Here is a 25503-nt window from a genome sequence, read left to right on the forward strand (position 1 = left end):
TATTGTTTGCTGTATCACATGTTTTTAAAGGTAAAATGGAGTAAAAAATATATATATACATATTTCAGTTAATGATGGGTAAATAAATCAAGTTTTTATTTTATTTTTTATTTTTGTCAAGAAGGACCTATACTATGAACATGCTCCTATATCATCTGCTAAATGTGTAAATGTTAAATGTAAAATATATGTTTCTAGCACATTAGTTTTGTTAAATTTACTATATTATTTCACTGTAAAACCGTTTTGTTTGATGTGGAGTTCAGTCTATGATATTCATGTCAGCCGAAGAAAAGAAACCCTTCACCCACAAACTTCATGTGTTAACTCTCGTGCACAAGCTTTTTGTCCACCCAACAAATGAAACCACATTTTGTTCCAGATAAATAAATGAGACTACAACAGGTTTCACATTGACTCACAAACTGTCACACATTGAGTGAATCACATACATGTTTCTTTCTGCATGAAAAACATACACTCTCAGTGGGTCAGTTTTAGAACGCTTAAAAACATTTAAATAAAGTTCCATTGAGTTTAATTGCACTGTTAGCAAACTGCATTATTAGACCTTTGGTTTTAAGACAATATGACAATGTTATTTGAAAATGTTGATGAATATTGTGCTGACTTGGTTCTAAATTTGTCAAATTATGCTACTTTTAAATTAACTTTGCATTCACACACAGCAGTAGGCCTACTTAAAATCCCCAGAGTGTGAGAGAACAGAATATAACTTTTTTCCACTGTGGACTTCAGCAAGTAATTATTAAAACAAGACAAAACCCAGCTAACACAAATACCTGACTGTTATATAAGTGCAAACTGGGGCGGTTTCTTCATTAGGGCGATGCACCACCAAAGTGTGAAAGTAGGAATCACATTCGACCACAGTGTAACACTAGCTGGCACTGTTCTAGACCAGCGGTTCATAATCCCAGACTTTATACCCTTTGAATGGAACATAAACACTCGTTTCGAACTAAAATAATTGCGAACGATGTAGTTTTTTATTGTAAGCGCGCGTTCTTACGTCGATTTAAATCCTCGAGCTCGTCACATCAGGATGGATTTTAATGTTTGTCTGGTTTATCAGCTAGATAAAAAATCGTAGGCTACTGAAAGTGATTCCAACGATATCGTTTCTCTGTGCCTTAACGTTACAGACGGTTTCTAGAGGAAAAGAAGCTTTTTCATTACACACTGTTTTCGTTAAAAAAGGACTATTAACGTATTAACTTTTTAAATGTTGAGATACGTCTATTTTAAGGATACAAATGTAGAATTGCCCTTAAATAAAGAATTTCTGTTCAAAAAGTAAAAAAGAAAAAAAAAACTAAATATCTCTGCAGGACATGGGAGTTCCCGGTCAGTGGGCGATTCCAATGCGATCATGCTAGGCTAGGCTACTATCTCAAGAAGTTACCGGTGTCGACGCATTAGTTTTCCTCCGAAACGCGATTTTTACATAAATTATCGACAATAGTTTGCTAACCAGTTATAGTTAGTATGATGTTTGTCTCTAGTGGGTTTACTGTATTCTGACAGTTCAGAAATCAGTTCTGAGATGTGACAGGAGGTCTGACTTTCGGATAGTTCAGCTCCACTTTCAATCTTTTTTTTTTTCCATCGGATTTTATTCAAACCCTTCGCCAACATGAAGATATTAGTTGTTTTACTATTATTACTACACATACACGGGAAGTAGTAGGCTAGATAACGGTAAAGCCTTTACTTTCGGTTTTGATTGAGCACTTCCTTAAAAAAAATATTGTCTTAATGTGAGGGAGAAAATGACAACAACAACAAAAAAAGCAACGTTTTAAGTGGATCAAATCTATTAAGAGCCTACTTGATGAAATCTGTAGACAATGTTTGCGCTTGTGGCGGAAAGATAAAGCCTACTACAATCTTTAGGGTGTAACTCTACTCAAAATAAGTCCAGTTTACATCAGGGTTCCTCAAATCTTGTCCAGGAGGGCCAATGTGCTACAGAGTTTAGCTCCAACTTTGATCAAACTCACCTGCCTGTGATTTTCTAATGATCCTGAAGACACTGATTAGCATGCTCAGGTGTGTTTGAATAGAGTTACAGCTAAACTCTGCTGGAAAGTGGATCCAACGAGCCAGATTTGAGGATCCCTGGTCTACATCGATCTTCCTGTTCAGATGTTTCCAAATAGCTCAGTTGGACCAGATTGATCCTGCAAAATATTGTAGCGTTATGTTATGTTTTGTGCTAGTTCAATTCAACACGGATCAGTAAGGTATAAAAACACCTTTCTCCTAACTCTTTGATAACTAAACTACAAGCAGCTGGTCACTCGTTATACACATTCTTATTCAGTGACTACTTATTTATATTATGTGATAGATTTTTTTTATGTTCTGTACATTTTGGGACTTTTTATTTAAATAAACAACAAAGTTGTATCTACAGTAAAATGGAATGCAAAAACTTTGAAGCTCAAAATCTCCAAACTACTCGGAATGCGGGTAGAAACTTATAATTCCAAGGGGACAACTATTCACCTTACGGCCTAAACTGGAACATTCTATTTCAGAACTCAAACTGTTAGAATAATAAATACGATTACAGAAGTCTTCATCAAATTCTTCAAGTTTGCATTTCACATATTGTGTTGTGGTTTTGCAATGTAATCTCTATTTGAATATCCATTTCTATTCGTTTTGCAGGTTTTTCTGGTGTTGAGACAGATGTGATACAGTCAGTATCAGTGATGGAGGGAGATTCTGTCACTCTTCATGCTAATGAAACACAGAAAGAAGATCTGAAAGTGTGGACCTTTGGACCTGACGATACTGTCATAGCTATGAACGCTGAAATTAAGATATTTAGAGACAGATTTCTGGTGAACCCATCGATTGGATCTCTTACCATCAAAAACATCACAGCTAATTTTTCTGGAATATATAAATTAAGTTTCATCAGGAAGAGCTCATACAAGAAATTTAAAGTTAATGTCTATGGTGAGTAGTCTTTCGCTTGGTTAAACTAATCTCTTTTGTCATTAAAATAGATTTACTCTATGTCAATTACTTAATTATTTAAAATATGACCTTGAATGTCTATGATATTGATTTGTTACTAAAGTTGGCAACTGAAGACCCTCGTGTTCCAAGTTCTACTGTAATAATAATTGACTAAATAATGTATTTATGAACAGCTTTAACAAAAATCGTACTTGGAAAAGTTATTAAAAAAAAAAGTTATGCTACTAGATTTCAATAGTCAGTGCTTTTTATTTGTGAACTTTTTAAACTAATGCATTAAGGCATCATTCAAATGTCTTTCAGATAAACAGAGATTTACCAATAAATGTTGATTTATCTGAAAATCATACTTTGCCTGTTTATTCTCTCATGTTTTCAGCTCATCTACCTGTTCCTGTCATCAGCAGAAACTCTTCACAATGTTCTTCATCATATTGTTCACTGGTGTGTTCAGTGATGAATGTGAGTCATGTGACTCTCTCCTGGTACAAAGGAAACAGTTTATTGTCCAGCATCAGTGTGTCTGATCTCAGCATCAGTCTCTCTCTACCTCTGGAGGTGGAATATCAGGAGAAAAACAGCTACAGCTGTGTGATCAACAATCCCATCACAAACCAGACCACACATCTGGACATCAGCGAACTCTGTTACACATGTTCAGGTCGGCAGCTCTTTATATTTACTTAGCTGATCTCTGTTGGTCATGCTCATATACCTGAACGGCAATCTCTTAAGAGCCGTTTACACATAACACGTCTTTGCACCTCTAAATGTGAGATGTGGCACTTAATGTTTTTTTTTTGTTTTTTTTTATCGCAGCGCAGAATCTCATCCGACATGTTGCTGTAAAACAAGAAAGTTACAACACTAACTTGATAATGTACTCAAATACTTGCAACCCTTCCCCGACTTAGTTTTTTCTGATTGATCTACAGTTTTGGTATGACATGACTGAGTGGCACTGTGTGTAAAAGTTGAGATTCTTTTTAGACAGACATGACAACAGCCACAAGCTCTACAACCTTGCATCTCCATCCAAAGTAGCACATCTGAACTCTCAATGGAAAAGTGTGTTCTGTGTGAACGGCCTCTTACTGATTCAGTTTGGTTAATGATAGATATTTCTCTTTCCATTACAGCATCAGATTCGTCCACATATTATATAGTGCTGGGTTGCTTTATTGCTCTGGTTGTGGTTGCAGTTTTCTGTGGCTATTACTATCACCAAAGGACATCTAAACAAGCAGTTAATCAAGGTGCGTGTTACCTATTTGCCAGAAGAAAAATAATAGTTTTATGTGCAAAACACAGTTTTGTTCAAATGGATTCATGTATTTCTACTTCATTCCTGTAATTAAGTGATTATTTTTATTTAGGCCCACCTGATGGAGAAGAACACATTGAGCTCACTAATGGTGAGAGACTATTTAACTATGACTCTTGTGTTTATATGTGTTTGATGAGGCTTTATTCTGTCCACTGACATAGTGGTAACTCATAGTTGTGGAGAAAGTAATGTGCTTCTCAAAGACATAAAAAACGCAAGAAAGGGAGTTCCAGATGTCGAAATACTTTACTGAACACAACAATAAAGCTGAGATGATGGCCACCGCATCTGAGTTTTCTGTCTGTCTGCGCACTTGTTTTATACCCTAGTCCCTTACCGGTATCTCTGGGTTTTTTGTTAATTGGCACTGCCTGTCCGTTTGCCACAATTTATTTCTAGTGCACCTGTTCATTTTTAATGGAGGAATTCAGCCAAATCAACCCATTTTTATTTATTTATTTATTTTTTGCCTCTCCGTATTGGCTGGCTGTGGTCACATGAGACATTCATCAAATCTGTTTACTGCTGATGTCAGCTTCTGCAAATCACTCGAAGTTCACAGGTTTACTTTAGTTCACAGCTGCAATTCAGGGGTTATTTTAGTTCACTGATACAACTCAATTGAAGACTACTAGGACCTCCCAATGGGCCTTTATACCAACCCTCTTCATGACATCCAGTATTTGGGAATAACTGCATATTAATCAGTTTATTGATCCAGTTTATTGAAGATAATACCATATTGTGTAAATAACAAAGGATAATACAATTGTATTGTGTAATACCATAATATAATAGAATAAAACAATATTAACTCAAAAGTTAAAACATTAAAGGGCTTCATTGAGTTATGTTTTTATTGTTAAGGTGTAGTAAATGGGAACACTGGGGGACACTGATCAACCAAACAGTGGTAAGATATTGTATTACTGAAGATCTTTGCTTGTTTGTGTTCATATAACTCTGCATACAAGACATTATTATTGGTGGGGTTTGTTTGTATGTTTGTACTTTTTTCAGCAGATGCAGAAACACCTGATCCGGATAAACATTCACAAAACAGTAAGTTACTGTACAACTAATCAATTTTAAGGTTCCCAACTGATTTAGTTCAGCTGATATGATTACAAAGATAGTGCTTTAATTTTGATGATTATAACGGACAACTAAGGAAAATCCCAAATTCAGTATCTCAGAAAATTAGAATATTGTGAAAAGGTTCAATATTGAAGACACCTGGTGCCACACTCTAATCAGTTAATTAACTCAAAACACCTGCAAAGGCCTTTAAATGATCTCTCAGTCTAGTTCTGTAGGCTACACAATCATGGGGAAGATTGCTGACTTGACAGTTGTCCAAAAGACGACCATTGACACCTTGCACAAGGAGGGCAAGACACAAAAGGTCATTGCAAAAGAGGCTGGCTGTTCACAGAGCTCTGTATCCAAGCACATTAATAGAGAGGCGAAGGGAAGGAAAAGATGTGGTAGAAAAAAAAGTGTACAAGCAATAGAGATAACCGCACCCTGGAGAGGATTGTGAAACAAAACCCATTCAAAAATGTGGGGGAGTGGACTGCAGCTGGAGTCAGTGCTTCAAGAACCACTACACACAGACGTATGCAGGACATGGGTTTCAGCTTCGCATTCCTTCTGTCAAGCCACTCTTGAACAACAGACAGCGTCAGAAGCGTCTCGCTTCAAAAAGGACTGGACTGCTGCTGAGTGGTCCAAAGTTATTTCTCTGATGAAAGTAAATTTAGCATTTCCTTTGGAAATCATTGTCCCAGAGTCTGGAAGAAGAGAGGAGAGGCACACAATCCACGTTGCTTGAGGTCCAGTGTAAAGTTTCCACAGTCAGTGATGGTTTGGGGTGCCATGTCATCTGCTGGTGTTGGTCCATTGTGTTTTCTGAGGTCCAAGGTCAACGCAGCCATATACCAGGAAGTTTTAGAGCACTTCATGCTTCCTGCTGCTGACCAACTTTATAGAGATGCAGATTTAATTTTCCAACAGGCACCAAAGCTACCAGTACCTGGTTTAAGGACCATGGTATCCCTGTTCTTAATTGGCCAGCAAACTTACCTGACCTTTACCCCATAGAAAATCTATGGAGTACTGTGTAGAGGAAGTTGCGATATACCAGGCCCAAGAATGCAGAAGAGCTGGAGGCCACTATCAGAGCAACCTGGGCTCTCATAACACCTGAGCAGTGCCACAGACTGATCGACTCCATGCCACGTCGCATTGCTGCAGTAATTCAGATAAAAGAGCCACAACTAAGTATTGATTGCTGTACATGCTCACACTTTACATGTTCATACTTTTCAGTTGGCCAAGATTTCTAAAAATCCTTTCTTTGTATTTGTCTTAAGTTATATTGTAATTTTCTGAGATACTGAATTTGGGATTTTCCTTATTTGTCAGTTATAATCATCGAAATTAAAAGAAATATACATTTGAAATATATCAGTCTGTGTGTAATGAATTAATATATTATACAAGTTTAACTTTTTGAATTGATGATATTCTATGACCATCACCTGTATAACCGACAGCATCGACTGGATTTATCAAAGTTAGTAGCAATAACTGATATCAGGAAAATAAGTAGAAAGAGATTTGTTGAAAAAGACTTGGTAAGTTTATCTCTGTCTTTTCTCCAGGTTATTTTATCGAGAAAGATGAAATTAAGTTGATGAAAACGATGAGAGGAAAGTCTGTCACGTTACACAGCGATCTCACTGAAATACAGGATGATGAGCTGATCTGGTGGAAATTTGCTGATTCCAGTGGAAACAAAGAGGCTGTATTTTCAGTCATAGCTAAATGGGATAAAACAAATAACGAGGAAAACCTATGCAATGAAGAAAGATTCAGAGACAGATTGCATCTGGACCACAATACTGGATCTCTGACCATCACAAACATCACAAATGAACTCTGTGGACATTATAAACTACACATCACCAGTGACAGACTGAAGAACTCCACGACATTCAGTGTTGCTTTTTATGTGAGTACAGTGAGTTCATCAAATGTCTTTATAAGACCTGTACCTGTTAAACTATTAATTATGGCAAGCATATGTAAGAAGATTAAATATAATTTTCAAAAATCAAGAGACACGTTTTTTCTCTGTCATTTTATCAAGTATCCTTATTCACAGTGAATAGGTTCATGTAAATCCTCAATCAGAATTATAAATCACTGTAATGAGTTGATTTTTACATTGATGGGAACATCTAAACACTTTCCTTTGTTTTCCTTTGTTTTTTTTTTCTTAAAGGATCAGAAGAAAAGACCAGAGATCCAGAGGATTGGCCTTGATAGCAGAAGAGTACACAGTGTTTAAACTCGGGGATATTTCAATTCAGTTTCCAAAACAATGGAACATACAGTAGTTCTATTTTTTTTTTAAACTCCCAAATTAAATTCAAGCTGCCATTAAACAGCAGCTTGTAATCCTTTGGTGAAAATAAGCAAATTACTGTAGTATTTTAAAACCGCTAAACTGTTTTCACACTAGAATGGAAGTAAAAAAAATACAATTATATTTGATTCCATTTTCTTTGCATCTTCTCTGTATCTGTAAGGTTTCTTTGAAGAACAACATAGAACATTTTTTTAGGTTTTTGATTATTATGGAACCCAAATAACCTGTTGTCATTTTTTCTAACCCTGTTTGTAATTTCATGTTTTTTACACTGCATGTCTGTTATAGTTTGTAAGAAAAACTTTCATGTTTTGTATTTTTTTTGCATTTTAGCAAACACCTTCATCCAAAGTGACTCGCAGTGCATTTAGTCTAACATTTTTTTACCTAACACGTGTTTTCTGGGAATCGAAACCAAAACCTTTTGCGCTGCTAACGCAATGCTCCACCACTGAGAACACTTTGTTCAGTGTTAATGAACATAACAGTGATGTCTGAACGTTTTCTGCCCTCTAGTTGACAATCTAAAGGTTGCACTGTTTCACACAGTATAAATGAGAGACTTTTGCTCCTAAAGTTCAATTTAAGCCTTATTAACAACAAAATATGAACTTTATAATAATAGTTATAATAATAAAAGCATGTCGTATTAAATAATTGTGTTATCTCAAGTGCTATAATCTAGGACTAATTATTGTTTTTGCTTTCACATATGGAAACGAAAAAATGAGAAAACAACTCACGAAATTATGACTTGATTTTTTGTTTCCCCGTTCTTGCACGGACCGTAAGGGGATACCTGGACCCAACTTGAATAGCTTGAAATTTGACCTGCTGGTGACGTTGGGACACCTAACACCCATTCACTGTTCACACAGTAATAAATGTGGGGGTGTTTCATATCGTTTGATATTTGAGGTGTGTGAGTTTCTTGCGCTGCAGATACACGGCCAATGGTTCTCCAGGACAAATACCTTTGGGAAGTCTCCTTTTGATAGCCCACTGATTTTCCAACAGTTAAATCAAAAACATTTTGCGTTTCACTCGTACAAACGCTACCTACTGATCTACACTCAGTGAAATATGAAAAAATCATGTTTAGAAACTGATTGGACGAACTGATCAAACGCTTTGAGACTCGACGGAGCGGGTTAGCAACTAGCCTAGCAATGACCAACTTTTACTGATCTTGTACTCACTAAATGGAGACGTTTGTTTTATTTGTACTAGCTACGTTACCCGTGGAAGGTGAGTAGATTTAAATGGTCTTAATATTTAAAAATGATTTGAATATAGTTAACAAATGTCTGAAGCAATGTTTTGATCTGTTTTATGAAGCTTAAAGGGGGGGGGGGGGTGAAATGCTATTTCATGCATACTGAGTTTTTTACACTGTTAAAGAGTTGGATTCCCATGCTAAACATGGAAAAGTTTCAAAAATTAAGTTGTATGTTTGAAGGAGTATTTCTGTTCCAAAAATAATCCTTCTGGTTTGTCACAAGTTTCGGAAAGTTTTTTTCGAGTATGGCTCTGTGTGACGTTAGATGGAGTGGAATTTCCTTATATGGGTCCTAAGGGCACTTCTGCCGGAAGAGCGCGTGCTCCCGTATAGCAGAGCACTGAGAGCACAACAGACTTCACTGATCAGAGCGAGAGCGTCGCGAAATGTCACAAAAGAAGTGTGTTTTTGGTTGCCAGGGCAAGACAACCCTGCACAGATTACCAAAAGAGAAACAGCATTAAGGGACCAGTGGATGGAGTTTATTTTTACAGAGCATCAACGGAGTTGTGCAAGTGTTTTTGTTTGTTCCCTGCATTTCGAAGATGCTTGTTTTACAAACAAGGCCCAGTTTGACGCCGGGTTTGCACATCCTTTATTTCTTAAGGATAATGCAGTCCCAACGAAAAAGGGTCACGATCGTGTGTTGGAACTGCATGCAGTGAGTAAAACTGCTTCAAATATCTCGGTGTTGTTAACTTAACTATCGGAGAGTAAGCACATCAAGTGAACAACATGCGATGTTGTCATCAAACTGCACTTTCCACATGTACAGCTTAAAAAAAAAAAAAAAGACGACAAAGTGGAACTTAGTCATTTTCCAAAACCGCTAAGCAAATATATACAGTTTCAGTACATACCACATAGAGACATCGTTGCTGATGCTGCTCTTGTTAAATTTCAGCCTCTGGATCTGATTCTGGATCATAAATATACGCTGAATCTGACTGTTAGCCATGGTTTGTTTGGGATGATGGTAATGTCACAGCTTCCAAACGCTCTCAACACAAAAGCCTACTGGCGCTCGTGATTCTTTAGCTCCGCCCACACGTTACGCCTCCAGCCGGTCGTGTTTCTCCGGGAAAAATCGGTACAGACTATCTTTCTCTTATGAATATAATAAAACTAAAGACTTTTTGGAGTTATGAAGGATGCAATACTACTCTATAGGTACTCAAGATTAACAGGATATTGAGTGAAAACGAGCATTTCACCCCCCCCCTTTAAACTCAAAAATGCTTGTGTTGATGTTTGTCCAATATTTGGGAACTATTCAGTGATCTTAACTGCAACTCACTTTTTCTTACGGCCACTTTATATTTTGTTGTTCCTGTTTCTACAAAATATCCTGAGGGACTTGAAATATGAAATATGAAGTCAGTGTCAGTGATGGAGGGAGATTCTGTCACTTTATACACTGATCTTACTGAAATACAGAAAGCTGAGCTGATACTGTGGACGTTTGGATCTGACAGCACTCGTATAGCTCAAATAAACAGATTGATTAATAAGATCTCATATTATGATGGTCCTGATGGGAGATTCAGAGACAGACTGAAGCTGGACAGTCAGACTGGATCTCTGACCATCACAAACTCCTCAGAGGAACATGCTGGACTCTATGGATTTTTGCAGATCATCAGTGGAAAAGAAGTCCTGCCCAAGAAATTCAGCATTATTGTTTCTGGTGAGTAGTTTTTGCGATGTATTTTGTTTGAATATGTATCCATTATAGACTTATTCTCTCATGTTTTCAGCTCATCTACCTGTTCCTGTCATCATCAGTAACTCTTCAAAATGTTCTACATCATCATCCTCATCTTGTTCACTGCTGTGTTCAGTGGTGAATGTGGGTCATGTGACTCTCTCCTGGTACAAAGGAAACAGTTTATTGTCCAGCATCAGTGTGTCTGATCTCAGCATCAGTCTCTCTCTACCTCTGGAGGTGGAATATCAGGAGAAAAACAGCTACAGCTGTGTGATCAACAATCAACAATAAACTTCACTATTCATTTCAGTTCATGTCTTATAATGTATATATTTTTGTTTGTTATATCACATTTTTAATACCATTACTAAAGCTCCGCTTTTCTATCGCGAATGTGCCGAATCTGCTGATGTAATTACAACCGCTAAGTAAAAGAGAAGGGGAGGGGGAGGCCAGGGGAACCAATCAGCATCGAATGTTCACTTTCAGCGCTGAGGGGTGCTGAGAAAAGTAACATCATAGAGGAGGCTAGCCTCCCTCCTAACACCTTCTTTCTTTTACTGTCTATGGGAATATCAACCAACCATCATAGAGACATAAATTACGTGCTATTAGTTTGAACGTCTCCTGGAGCGGCTGGGCTGATAATTTAACAATTAATTATTATGAGTAGCGATTTTAAATATATTTTCTTTACGGTTTCTGACTAAAAGCCATTTTAAAGTGGTTAAGAAAATAATAATAATAACAATCAGCAGAGATCTCCAGACCAATACAATTAGTTTGCCTCCTCTATTTTAAAATCCACAAGCCGCCACTGGTCGATTTCATTTAATATAGTTAATCTAATATAACATCATACGAAGAGTGCAGTTGTTCTCCAGATATTAGCATAACAAATGTGATTTTTATTTTTATAAAAGTTTAATAAACAAGAAGTTAATATTAAGTGCATTTTAGAAGTTGAAAAGCTACAGTACAGCAGTAACAGCACTAATTTTGAGAAACACACTGAGGAGGTATTTCCTAACTGAGTGAATCCACTTTTTGAACAAATCAGTCATTGACGTAATAAATTATTTATTTATTTTTTCCCCCTCACTTTCACGTCAATACCGATCTCACTACAGGGTGTGAGGGTGAATGTCTAAGATTGTGTATGCCTTAATTTTTTGCTAGGCATGGCAAATGTTTTTATATATGCATGTTTTAATTATAACTGTGAAGCAACAACATTGCTATTAAATGTGCTATATAAATAAATAAAAGTTGAAGTTAAGTTCAAATTCTATTGTATTTTGGTGGCTTGATTGTGTAAAAAACTTAAAAATCATTGCAACGAAAAAAATGTTTTGAAGAATGTTTTGGTCAATTTAGTCAGCTTCATTGAACCAGAAAGAAACTTTGAGAAGAAGGATAATGGAACGGTCTCCATGCAATAGTGAGGTTTTCCTCCTCACATATATACTTTAGTACAATTTAGCCTATTTTATTGGTGTCCCCTTCAAAAGTTGCTCGTGAGAAGTTTTATGTTTATTGCCCCCCCCCCAAGAAGTGCTGAAGTGCTTGAAGTGCTGTCATGCAAGAAATGTTACAGTTTTTCGAAATCTTTTTTTTAAACGTCACATTGTCATTGAAACAACCTAATTTCTGTAGTTTATTTTTGTGATGCAAGTTAAAAATTTAATTGAAGTTGTAAACATTTTTCATTTTTAGTGTGTAATTTATTATTATTATTATTTTGTATTTTTGTTTTGCATATGCACATGTGTAAATAAAAGAGAAGTACTTATGTACATTGTTAATTTTTTTTAATGCAGCTTATAATTTTTTTCACAAAACATTCTTTTATATGTTTATTTTTTTGTCCTGTAAATTTTTTTTACACATTAAAACAAATTGTTCTATACATAACTGGAAGTACTTTTTACAACCATTTACAGTAGCTTAGGTTTAACATCAGAAAAACACCATCAGTGGATTGTGGCACCCATTCGTTGTTGGCGTTCACTTCTCAGAAGATCCAGCAGCTCTGTCAGGGGCTCGCTGCAGCCCAAAACCATTGAACACCTGTCCAGCGCTGACACATTCAGTTATATCCTGCAGTACAGGGCTCTAGTCTGATTTAGGGAAGGAAGGAAAAGAGAAATTGTTTAGAGCTATGACAACGTAACGATACTTTAGTAAACTATAATAACTACTAATACCATATTGGGGAAAAACTACAAGTCGTCATATTTTAAACCTTTGCTAAAGGGACAGTTCACCCAAAAATGAAAATTCCAAACCTGGAACAATTTTAGGGTGAGTGAATTTTCATTTTTGGTTGAACTGTCCTTTAAGTAAAAGTGTTATCTTGGAAACTCTGATATGCTTAAGGTATTGAGAGTAAAAGTAAAAGTATACAATATTGTTTTGAAAAATAATTAGTCAAGATGGTTTTACATTAATATTACTTCTGCACTACTAAATATACTGTTGGGTAGTTTAATCTACAACAATGCATCATGTTGTAAAAGACGTGCATATTTTTGAAAATGAAAGTAACAACATTTATTGTCAAAATATTAATACATTATTGCTAACTATGAAAGACTGCAGGACTGGGACCGGTCAAACAGTACTGTTAGCTGTCACAGATGTCACTGAACATTGAGCTGTACTATGCTTTTATATATATATATATATATATATATATATATATATATATATATATATATATATATATACATATATATATATATATATATATATATATATATATATATATATATAATATGTTTATTCAGTTTTATTTTTATGGTTAACTGCCTAAAAAAAAATCTGGGTTCAGACAAAGGACACAAAAAAACCTGGCTTCGGTCTTGGCTAAGCCTGAGGTACATCACCGTCTCCTCCATTATGACGTAAAACATAAAAACAAAAATGAGCAATTCTGGCTCCCCCTATCGTGGCAGGATTGTCCTCTCGTCAGCTCTCCTCTCATACCAGTGCTATGCGAGAAAGCGCTTATCGGGAACCTCTGGTGGCGGAATTAGGAAATCCTGCGAAGGCGGAGCATCTCACGCACTTCGGAGGGACCTTCCTGCACTTCGGAGACCTGGTCTTCGAAGTCCGTGTCCTTCAACTTTGGTACACAGCTTATTTATCTACTTTATCTACTTTATCTATCTATTTTAATGGGAAATGAATGACGCATTCGAAGTCGCTTTCGAAATTAGTCAGTCTTCTGTCTTACTCATACTTTCTCATACTAACGGTAAAACGATCTTTTATAGTAAGCGTACTTTAATCTATGAGTGTGTGTCTGGCTCACTATGAGTAGGCTAAGGTTATATGCGGTTTTTTTTTTTACGTTGAGACGTTTAACAATCACCCGTGCTTCCTTTTGCTCTGTTAAACTTGACAATAATATATTACGGTCTCTAGGTATTGATAAAAAAATAAAAATAAAAATAAGTTAGTCGAATGTCGTAAGAAATGTTTTTGCAAGCTTTAAATCATATTACAATCACAACGTTTTCATTTCATGAAACATTTCATGTCCCCACAACATTTTTATACACCTAAATTTGTGTCCATGGTATGTCATGTGTTTAGAGACTGAAATTACGAACAAGAAACTATTGTTATGAGCTGTAGGAAGTCGCAAGGTTAGTTGGACGAGATTTTGGTTTTCATATAAAGTTGTGAATTAAATTGGAATATTGCATGAAATATTTACAAATAAATTTCCATCCCACATGTTTTTCCATTGTCACTTACCGGAAAACTGGCGCAGTAACATTTAATGCGATATCCCAAATGTGCATAAAAATATGTGGATGTAAACAGAATTCGATCTCCATCTGAGAAACTATGTCTGTTTGTTCTCCAGATGTGCTTCTCAAGGAGAATAAAATCACATCAATACCAGTGATTGAGGGTTAATCTGTCACACTACTACTGATCTTACTGAAATACGAGAAATTGACATGATATGGTGGAAGTCTGCAGAGTCTAAAGAACGCGGTTGTGCTAAATATGTTTCAATAGCTACACTGAATAAAACAAACAATGAGGTAAAGCTATATGATGAAACAATACAACAATTCAAAGAGAGTTTGAAACTAAACCTCACCATCACAAACATCACACCTGAACATTATGGATATTATTAACTACACATCACCAGCAGAGAATTCAGTGTTGTTGCTCATGTGAGGAGGGCAAGTCTTTTAAAGTAATATTTGTCTTACTAATAAAGATAGATCGTAAAAGAAAGGAAATACAGTTTTATTTTATTGGCATTATGCAGTTTTTCTGTCTTTGTCATAATTTATTGTGAATTGTTACTAATCGCTGAAATGGGGGACTAATTTAATAATTAGATCGATATGAACTCTTAGACTATTTTTTACTTTCTATGCTTCTTTTCTTCCAGAATCTAATGAGAAGAGAGCGGACCCGAAGCCTTCTCCAGAGGAGTCAAACCTTTACAACAGATGACCTTATAAGACTGGATTTTTTTTTTTTAATCATTATTACTTTTCAATTCCACTGACAAAACAAAGAAACATTTTCCACGTTTAACATCCCTTGTGATAAATAAAATAAACACTCCGATCTTTCAGCATGAACTGACATAAAACAACATATGTCCCACTGCACTTCTGTTTGTCCAAAAATAGGAGCATACACACATATTATGCACTGATATTGCTAAAAACGATGAATGTAAGAAAATGAGTCAAGTGAACATTACCGATCCTGAAGAAATGATCCTGAAGATCAGCGTCTTTCATCTCAGTGTAAACACATTATCATCAGCATTTCGAACTTCAGAAACATTTCTGAGAAGAGCAGAATGATTCAATGCGAATAGAAAGTAGAAAAGTATCAGGCTATGCTCAGTGGTTTAAGTGGAAAAAATCTAAATAAAGTAGGAGTTTACACTACAGAGATGGTAGCAATATTATACCACGGAAAAACTCCTGAAGACGACAATAAACAACAGAAGACGAATAAGAAGAGGTTGAATCATGGAACTTTTTGACATTTGCAGAAGAGTCTTTTTAAAACCCATTTTTCTAGGAAGAGATCTGCTTATAACGTAGTTCATTCAGCAGACGAAGTGTTAAATAAAAAAGTTTTAGGTGGGTGGTACTGAAAGTAACCAAAGTTAAGTTACAGTAAGTCAGGACTTGGCTGCATGTAGAGTTCTTAATAATCTATTAGGCTACTCGTGGGATTTCGAAGGGGTTTTAGACATGGGACATTGAATTAATGTTTCAGTAAGCATGTAATGTTTCTGACTAAAGACGATTTAATACTGAAACTGAAGTCTAACCATGTTGCAACGCTATCTCACGACCAATTCGCACGTATTTTACGAGTTGGCTAAACCCCAGTGACGTTTAGGTTCAGGGCGGGGTTAGGTGTAGAAATCGCTAGTGATTCATCAACCCGTTGATTGTGAGTTTCTTTTGAATCTGGCAGTAGCCCCGACATCGGCTAACATGTGCCGAGGGTAAGACATTATAGTTGTTACATTCAATATATCACGGTCTTTCATTAAGTGTAGGGCTTACTCGTGAGATTTGGAAGGATGTTTCTGTTTGTTTCATTTGGGTGCCTATTTTAAATCAGAATGGAAAAAATAACTTAAGGCGAGACACTGCAGGTGAATAGGGTAAAAAAAAAATAACTAGTAGTTATCACCTTACTTACCCAGTTGATTGATTACATTGATTATTGCAAAAAAATTTTGTATTACAAGTTTTCAAAAATGTTATGTTTAAATATGCAAATTAGGCATTATTTAATGAAATATGTGCTAATTTGCATAAATGTCTAGTACAAAAATCTGAACACTAGATGAAGTCAGTTTCAAAATTTTTGTTTATTTTTTTTTGACATATTAGAGTCAAATGTTTTTACAGAGGGAATTCTGGTTATCTTTTTTGTCACTCCATAATTCAGAAAATACTTTGAACAGCCAGAAAACAATATATTTTCACAATTTTGGAGGAAATAAAATGTTAATGTTATATATAATCAAGGAAAATATATATGAACAAATCCCTCTGTAAAAACCTTCAGAATATAGACAGGAATAAAAATTTCAAGTTTGGTGTGTGTAAGTGCTACTGAAGTGATTTATGGGTCAGTGTTGAAGAAAAAACTCATTTTGAGAAAACGGCCTTTAAAAATATGGGCCCGGTTCCCCAAAACGTTCTTATCGCTAAGTAGTTCTTAACCTATTCCTTAACCTCTCTCTTAACCTTATGGCACGATTCCCGACACGTTCGTACGCTAAGTATATCTTCTGTAAGTCATACTTTCGTAAGGTTGGTCTGGACCATTTGTAAGCTCTCTCTTAGCGTTATTTGAGCCCAAGACGCTACTGTACAGCAGTCTTTAGAAACCAGCGCAGCGAAGTACAAGTCAAACTATGGTATGTTGACAATGTTTTGGCTCAACAATGATTTTATGTTATTTTTTAAGACTCATAATAAATTATATTCGCAATGGATACAGGCCTATTTATGAAGTGGACTTTATGTGGTACTAATATGGTGGTAAATAGCCTAGGCTTTTTCGTAATGTTATTAAAGTGAATTGGCAATCCATTTTTTGATCATTAAAATCTGGCAAACATTTTTGGCTCTAAATGTTTAAGATCTATAAATGGGTAATCATGGTTGTGTCCAGTAAGCGACCATAGCAGCGATCCAACGTGTCCTTAATTGAATCAAAGACGGAGCCGTTTAGTCCATGTCAATTTTTTTATTCGGCAAAACTTAAGCCCTTTTGACATTTTGCCTGACGTGGCTATATTTTAAAAAAATCGCCTCCAAAGACAACTCATTATGGAGCTACTGGACCCTCTCAGACCTGCGCTTGCCAGGCAAACGCAGCGGAATTTTGCTTTAAGCCCTGAAGCCCAGCGCTAGGTTATTTATTTATTTATTTATTTATTATTATTTTTACAGAGAGATTCATCGAGGTCGTGGGAGAGGGCTACGGCCTAATCAAGACCTCCACACTGTCTCCAACGCCCTTCTGCGTCATGCCGGGGATTACATCCTGGTGGATGGCACACTCGTCCTTATCGCCAATCCATCAGTGATTGATCAGGCCATAAACGTGCAGGTTATCGTGGACCATAGGGGTGTGATCTCCGACCTGGTGGCAAAGTCCAGGGCTTGGTGCCCTTTTTTACGTTGCTTCCCCATCATATTCTCTATCTAACTCTCTCTGTTCATTGTAGATAGGTTGCTTTTTATTTAAAACATAAACCTATTGCAATCAATACCGCATTAAACAGAAGTAACTGCAGCTGCAGGCCAATCAATTCTGATGGTAAAGGACCTTACCATTAATATAAAAGTGTATTATATCATTTTTATAAGTCGTTAAACACATGTCAAGAAGCGGCACAAGCGGCACAACGGGATAAGGAGGGTGGATGTTAGCGAGGGATACCCGGTTTGTCTAACCGTCACAACATGTCATGTGAACATATTACTGACCATTTGATAATTACATTTATAGTCTATATTCTACTGATAACTTAAACTATGTTAAAATAAATGTTACTGTAATAATTTGAGTAATGTTTCATTTGCATAGAGCGTATTGTCTTTCTTAACACTGTATTGCACCTTCGCGTGAAGTGGAAAATCGATTCATGAGCAATCGATGCCAACTAATTCAGCACCTTCACTTTGGACAGCGCTCTTGTAACGTCGGATGTAAGAGGCAGCGTGTTAAGAGCTTCCTAAGGGACACTTCGGGGAACACACGTAGGAATATAAACAACTTTGGTAAGATATATCTTTCGAGGTCTTCTTAGCACGCTAAGAGTGAGCGTTATCGGGGAACCGGGCCATGTATTGTAATTTAAATCCATTGACACAAACAGATAAAGTGCTATAAAAGAAACACTTAACAGTGTCTTTTGGATGTTTTCCTTCCACTAGTTTGAAAAAGCACTTTATGAAAAACCAAAATTGACAGGTGCTTGAAAAAACAGCACCTCTCTATTGATTTAGCATGTCCTAGCCTCTTTTTTTTTCTGTGATGTGTGGAAATGTCAACCACGTGCTTTAGTAGACCACGTGTGTAGTGCGGGAAGCAAAGTGTAATAATTCAGTGTTGTTTTCAAAAAGGAAGAATATCAAATCATAAAAATGTGATGTTTGTATTACTTTTAAAAATCTATATGAACATATTTCAAATAATATTTAAATGAGATGTTCAGTATTTATATATATGTTTTTTTTAATACTTAGAAAACAAGCGATGGCCAGTAAATGTGAGTAGTTTAATTGTGTATTCTATTCATAGGCACAATGTTAATTTAGCAACTTTTAACATTAAACTGACCTGCCTTTAGAAACTTCTGTTGAAAATTAGTTTACAACATGTGAGTAACATTTAAAAATAAGTAAGCGTAATTTTTTGCTATATGCTTGCTGACAGGATAGTATTATTTTTTGTTATTATTTTTCATATTTAATTTTATTTAATTTTAATATTTTTTCTTTATGGTTTACAGGTGCTGTATGATTTCTGTGTTCGTAATGTTAATAGGTTCTGGTAAGAACACAGGAAAGAAAGTCCAAAGGTTTGAGACCAATTTATTTATTTTACAGTGTAATTTATTATGAATTACATTTTTAAATGCAAACTATCAGCAAAACAGTTTGTTCAAATTTATATATATATATATATATAAAATTAAACCGACCATCTTCAATGACTGTATGACTCTGTTCAAAGAGTCACACAATCAACAGCACTCAATTTCTTTGATTTAAAAAATAAATAAAAACTTCTCAAACCTTTGGACCCCAAAAGTTATTAATAATTAAAGTTAATTCTAAGCAAAGTAATGTTTTCTAGCCTCTCTCCATCAGGTTGTTGAAGTCACTGAAGGAGACTCTGTCATCTTGAATTGCAGTCAAAACAGTATTGTGCTTGAAGATAAACCGCTGACAGTCCACTGGAGACACGATGACGTCAGGAATGTATTCGACATTATCAATGGAAACGCTTCTGTAAAGGAGCAGGATGAAGCTTACAAGAACAGAGTAGAAGTTTTACTGGAGGAGCTCAAGAAGGGGAACGTCTTTCTCAAACTCACCGATCTTCAGCTCTCTGATGGAGGAATGTATCTCTGTTTTGTCCCAGCTTTGGGACTTGAGCACGACACACAGCTGGTGGTCAAAGGTGTGTTATAATAACTCTACTTTTGGTCATCAATTTTAGTTTCTGTGTACTACAGTTATTTTAGTAAGTCATAACTACTTTTATAAGTGTATGTTTGGTTTTATTCCTAATGTTTGTGGGTTTACCTTAACAGAAAGATGCATGACGTGCACAACTGCTGAAACAACAAGTCACGGTGCAGGAGCAAGAATGGGAAATACTCTGTACCTCCTGATACAATCATCTGGATTCATTGTGCTTTATTTGATTTAATAGTGAAGCAGTGAGTGATCCAAATGATTCTGTTAAATATGGCTCAATTAAGACTAGATCTTTACTGATATACACTGATATGGTATACACTACTGTGGTATACACTACTATGGTTGCTTACTATTAAAAACTGTGACTTGTATACTTGTGTATTCTGTGTAATGCACTGCTGTGTTAAACTGTGACTGAAAAGTGTACTGAAGTGAGATCTGAAGATGAATAAAGCCTCCTAGCATTTACTGAAGGTTTTTTTTCCCCCGTTGTTTAAATTAAATCTATAGCCTAACGAATTAAGTAGTTTATGTTTATTTTTAGGTTCTGAAATATCGTAAATAAAAAATGAGTAACGATGGAAAATTATCCTTAAGAGTTATTTTAAGATGCACATCCACTTCTTTCAGCTAAAACAAGGCAAAATTTGGGCTGTCAGTGAAAATATAATACGTCTAATCATAGCCCAAGAATAGACTAGTCATCAAATGCCTATATGTACATTTAATAGACAACAAAATGGCAAGCCATCCAAACAAATTAAATCTACAGCTTTTATTAAGAAAAAATACATTTTTAACAACTTAAGACATTACAAAATAAAAGATATTTAAAAGAAAAAAATGTAATACAAATCAAGATCACGTTATCACACTTAACATTAAAACATTATGGATAAACTTAATTTGTTTGAACCTTTTTGTTGGTTTAGGCAATTAATATAATCCTAATAGAACAATATTCTTTGAATGCCGTTGTGATGTTATTTTGTACATTTTTAAAAACTATTTTTTGTAACCTTGAAATAAAATTATAATCACAACAAGACAACGGGACAGTTTAAAGTTTATTAGAATATTAAAAATAAACATTTAAGTAATGTTATGTTTTTGGTAAAATGTCGTAAGAAATGTTTTTGTAAGCTTTAAATCATATTACAATCACAACGTTTTAAATTCATGAAACATTTCATGTCATTTTTATACACCTAAATTTGTGTTCTGGGTATGTCAAATTATTAAAGACTGAAATTACGAACAAGACATTATTATTATATGAGCTGTAGGAAGTCGCAAGGTTGGTTGGACAAGATTTTGGTTTTCGTATAAAGTTGTGAATTAAATTGGAATATTGCATAAAATATTTACTTATAAATATCCATCCCACATGTTTTTCCATTGTCACTTCCAGGAAAACTGGCGCAGTAACTTTTAATGCGATATCCCAAATGTGCATACAATCACGTGGATGTAAAGAGAATTCGATCTCAATCTGAGAAACTGTGTCTGTTTGTTCTCCAGGTGTGCTTCTCAAGGAGGATAAAATCAAACCAGTTCCAGTGATCGATGGTCAATCTGTCACGCTTAGGGTTGCCACCCGTCTCTTTAAATATGGAATCGTCCCGTAGGCTATTTGAGAATAAAATAGCGCGTCCCGTTTTGAATTAATACGGGACGGGGGTATTTTCGGGGTTGTCTTCAATGCAGCATCTCATGCAGATCATCCCACCGGCATTATGTGAAGACTCGTCCTATTCTGCCCCTGATTGGGTAAGACTCGCTGCGATCGGTGGATTGATTGGTTTGTTTCAGGTTCACAGCCAATCAGAGTCAGAGGAGGGCGGGTCTCTTGACAGAGTCAATTTGAAAGAATGGCGGATGATGCTCCAAATACCCCGCCGCGTCCAGCGCTGAAACGAAAGCGGACGCAAAAGTACCGACGAGAGTGGGAAGAATCAAATATGGTGGCTTGCGACAGCATGCCTCAGGAGAACAACATTCATACACTTTACAATAAAGTTCATTTATTAAGCATAAGTGTATTAACTAACATGAACTTACAATGAGTAAGAAATGCATTTGTTACAGTATTTATTCATCTTTGTTAATGTTAGTTAATAGAAATAAAGCTGTTCATTGTTCATGTTAGTTCAGTGCATTAACTAATATTAACAAGATTTCAATAAAGTATTATTAAATGTGGAAATTAACATGAACAAAGATGAACAATTGCTGTATAAGTGCAGTTCATTATTAGTTAATGTTAATTAATGTAGTTAACTAATGAACCTTATTTTAAAGTGTTAGCGATTTGTTTATTACGGTTAAGGTGTACAGTCAGACACATAAGCATTATTTTAATAAGTGATAAGATAGAAATTTAACTAATTTAAATCATTACATTATTCAATAGGCTACTGAAGAATTAACAATAGACTATATAAAATATATTTTAAAAAAATTGTGTTTTACATGAATTTAGAAATTTTTGTAGATCGGTTATTTATCATGTGGTTTCACTGTTTGGATGGTGTTACTGTTTGCAAACAATGACAAATATTTTATCCAAAATCTGTGTTCACGCCACCTTATACAATTACTAAAGTTCATTTGCAATTAATGTTTTTATGAAAACATGTTTTAAGTTGTGATTTACCACCACTGGCACGTCATCGGACCTGTGGTCATCATGGCCCCGAGGGGTGTCAGCCCAACCCCAAGCTATATGATGAAACAATACAACAATTCAAAGACAGTTTGAAACTGAACCTCACAATCACAAACATCATGCCTGAACCTGGAACCTGGAACCTTATAAACTACACATCACCAGCAGAGAAGAGATGGTCGTTCTTCATACCTTCAGTGTTGTTACTCATGTGAGGAGGGCAAGTCTTTTAAAGTAATATTTGTCTTACTAATAAAGAGAGATCGTAAAAGAAAGGAAATACAGTTTTGTACTTTGCATCTTTTTAAAAAAATGCAGTTTAAGGAGTTTAAAGTCATTTTACACAAAACTATCTTACTAATGTACTAATTAAATGTTTGTCCATCAAAAAATAGTATAACCTTTTATGTTAACCTTTTTTTATATTTTAGTTCTCAAGGCTTTTCGCAGGCTAGCTGCTAGAGGCTTTCAAAAAGACATTATACAAATATGTGTTTGTTTAGGTACAGAGAAAGCATTAGGCAAATTGGTCTTAAATGTTTTTCTTTTTAGAGTAGAAAAAAGTCAAACGCAACTTAAAGGTTGTACGTCAATGAATGACTTCCAGGATTCTGTGGTTGTGGGTCTGAAGTGTCGTGATTATGCAAATTAGCAGCACTTAATGTAGCTTCACTGTGCTCCTTATAGGTTCTTGCTCTAACCCCATGCTGGTCAGATAAGTTACATGTGATGCTGGGAAACAATTACCAGTCCTCTTAACATACATTTGCACATGCTGTATGAAGAAATGGATCAGCTTTTTTTTAGCTCAGCGTAAATGCATTGACATTTTATTAAATGCATGCAGTTATTTAATGCAAATAGAGATTATAATATTAGTATATTGGGATTCTGATATGTACCTACGAGTTAAATATACGTATTGCTTTTTCGGTCCTCCACTGAGAGGCGATGAAACATGCAAGACTTAGGCTACATTTTGCAGAGAATGAAGGGTCCGTTTTTAAAATCCGTTTGTCTGACTTGACGGCTTATTTTAAGAACATATACAAATTAAAACTCCAAGACGTGAAATTATATATAATCTATAAAGGACCAGTCTTTCATTATTAACACAACAATGTATTTTGCAGTGTAGCCTACTCGTGAGATTTCGAAGGGTTTTGAGATGTGTGAAATTCATTTGATGTTTCAGTCATTGTAAAATATTATTTTTGTGTGTCTTGGGTGTTTCAAACTTCAGAAGATGTGTATTGAGATGTCCGAAATCAACTTGCAAACGGTGGAGGCATCAAATTCGGAGAAATTATTTATTTAATGCAAACTGCTAATTCTAAATCTGATTCAGAATTAGTTTAATTAGTTGAAGTTCGCTTTTATTTGTCTATGTAGCCCATTGACTTTCGCAAATGCTTCGTACGGGTAGTAGAATACAACATGTATGAAGGGTAATACTTTCTCAGTTATACTGCACGTTGCTGAGTTTAATATATTACGGTATCTCAGTGTTAACTGTCAGTGTAGAATGTGCTCGTGAGATTTGTAAGGAAGGATTATTTGGCTTGTGAGAAGATACTGTAAAAGGAATCTGTTCTCTATAGAAGGTGGAATGCTAGTCCACTACAGAACTCCCGCAAGAAGTGTGAGTGTTCAATGTCACTTTACATCATCCATTATACAGTTCTTAAATAAATAGAGGTGGCAAATGTGGATTAGTCTGAAATAAACAAATGAAATATCAGAATCCGTCTGTACACAGTAAACAACATTATACAGTTTCACATTGATATTAAATACCACACGATAAATGGCGCTAAACATTTCTATGTAAATAAAGCACGCATAACTTCTCCATATATTTTGTATAAACTTAACCACAATATGCACTGATGACAATAATCAGATATGTTGTGGCAATATTATTGCAGTATGAAGAAAGATTAATTAATTTACATTCAGGCACGCACATTTACAACTCTTTGAAATAGCGGCAGAGCAAACGAAACCGAAAGTAAACTGGAACCGCTCGGACAGACTGCGTCAGCGCTCTGCGCACGCACAACCTCGTCACACGCTCGTTTACGAGACTACCCTTACAAACAAACAAGGAATTTAGTACAGATACCGAATCGCAACGTGGTAGGATGATTTGTGTCTTTTCAATGGATGCGATCATTACTTTGAAGTAAGATTGCATATATATATACATCATATTTACAATTTATATCATGCTAATGTAATTCTATTTTTATATTGTTCATTTTGTTATATATACATTATTTGTATTTTTTTTTAACAATTCATGTTTGTACATTTGGGTTTTGAGACATCTGATGAAACTCAAATTTAAAAGGAAAATAAGAAAATTTCATTTTATAATTTTTTTTTTGCAAAGATAAAGGACAGAATATGTTTGCAGTTACATATTAACAAGGTCATAGTCAGGTATAGTTAATAAAAATAATAACAGAAAAAATTCTAGCTTATATTGTTGTCTTACTTTCGTCCCAACTGATGGGGTCAAAAGTAACAATGTGCAACTTATGTTCAAAGTGAAATTATACTGAAGTCTTTCTACATTTCTACAAAATACCACCTGTTATTGATAGACCAGACTTCTGAGTTACTGGCAACATCAGAAATATATACAGCATTATCTTTTAAAATTATGCTTTTCTGAAAAATGGTACTTTTGTCCCTGTTCTCCCCTACCGCGTGATGTACTTCCCTTGAAACTTCCCTTGAAAATTAGCTGAAAACATGTGATGGATTTGAAAATAAGCAAGCTTCACTTTTGCTGTATGCAGACAGAATAGTATTAGTTTGTTTGT

The 25503-nt window shown here is 35.3% G+C and overlaps 1 long non-coding RNA gene across 1 annotated transcript; it reads left to right on the top strand.

The window, feature by feature from the left end:
- Nucleotides 1-5344: 5344 nt before the first annotated feature.
- Nucleotides 5345-7737, top strand: LOC113039441 (uncharacterized). The gene is made up of 3 exons (XR_003275002.1): nt 5345-5404; nt 7009-7358; nt 7632-7737. It is a non-coding gene; the product is annotated as an uncharacterized LOC113039441 (long non-coding RNA).
- The last annotated feature ends 17766 nt before the right edge of the window (nt 7738-25503 follow it).

The sequence above is a fragment of the Carassius auratus genome, chromosome 22 (assembly GCF_003368295.1).
Source record: "Carassius auratus strain Wakin chromosome 22, ASM336829v1, whole genome shotgun sequence".
NCBI classification, from domain to species: domain Eukaryota; kingdom Metazoa; phylum Chordata; class Actinopteri; order Cypriniformes; family Cyprinidae; genus Carassius; species Carassius auratus.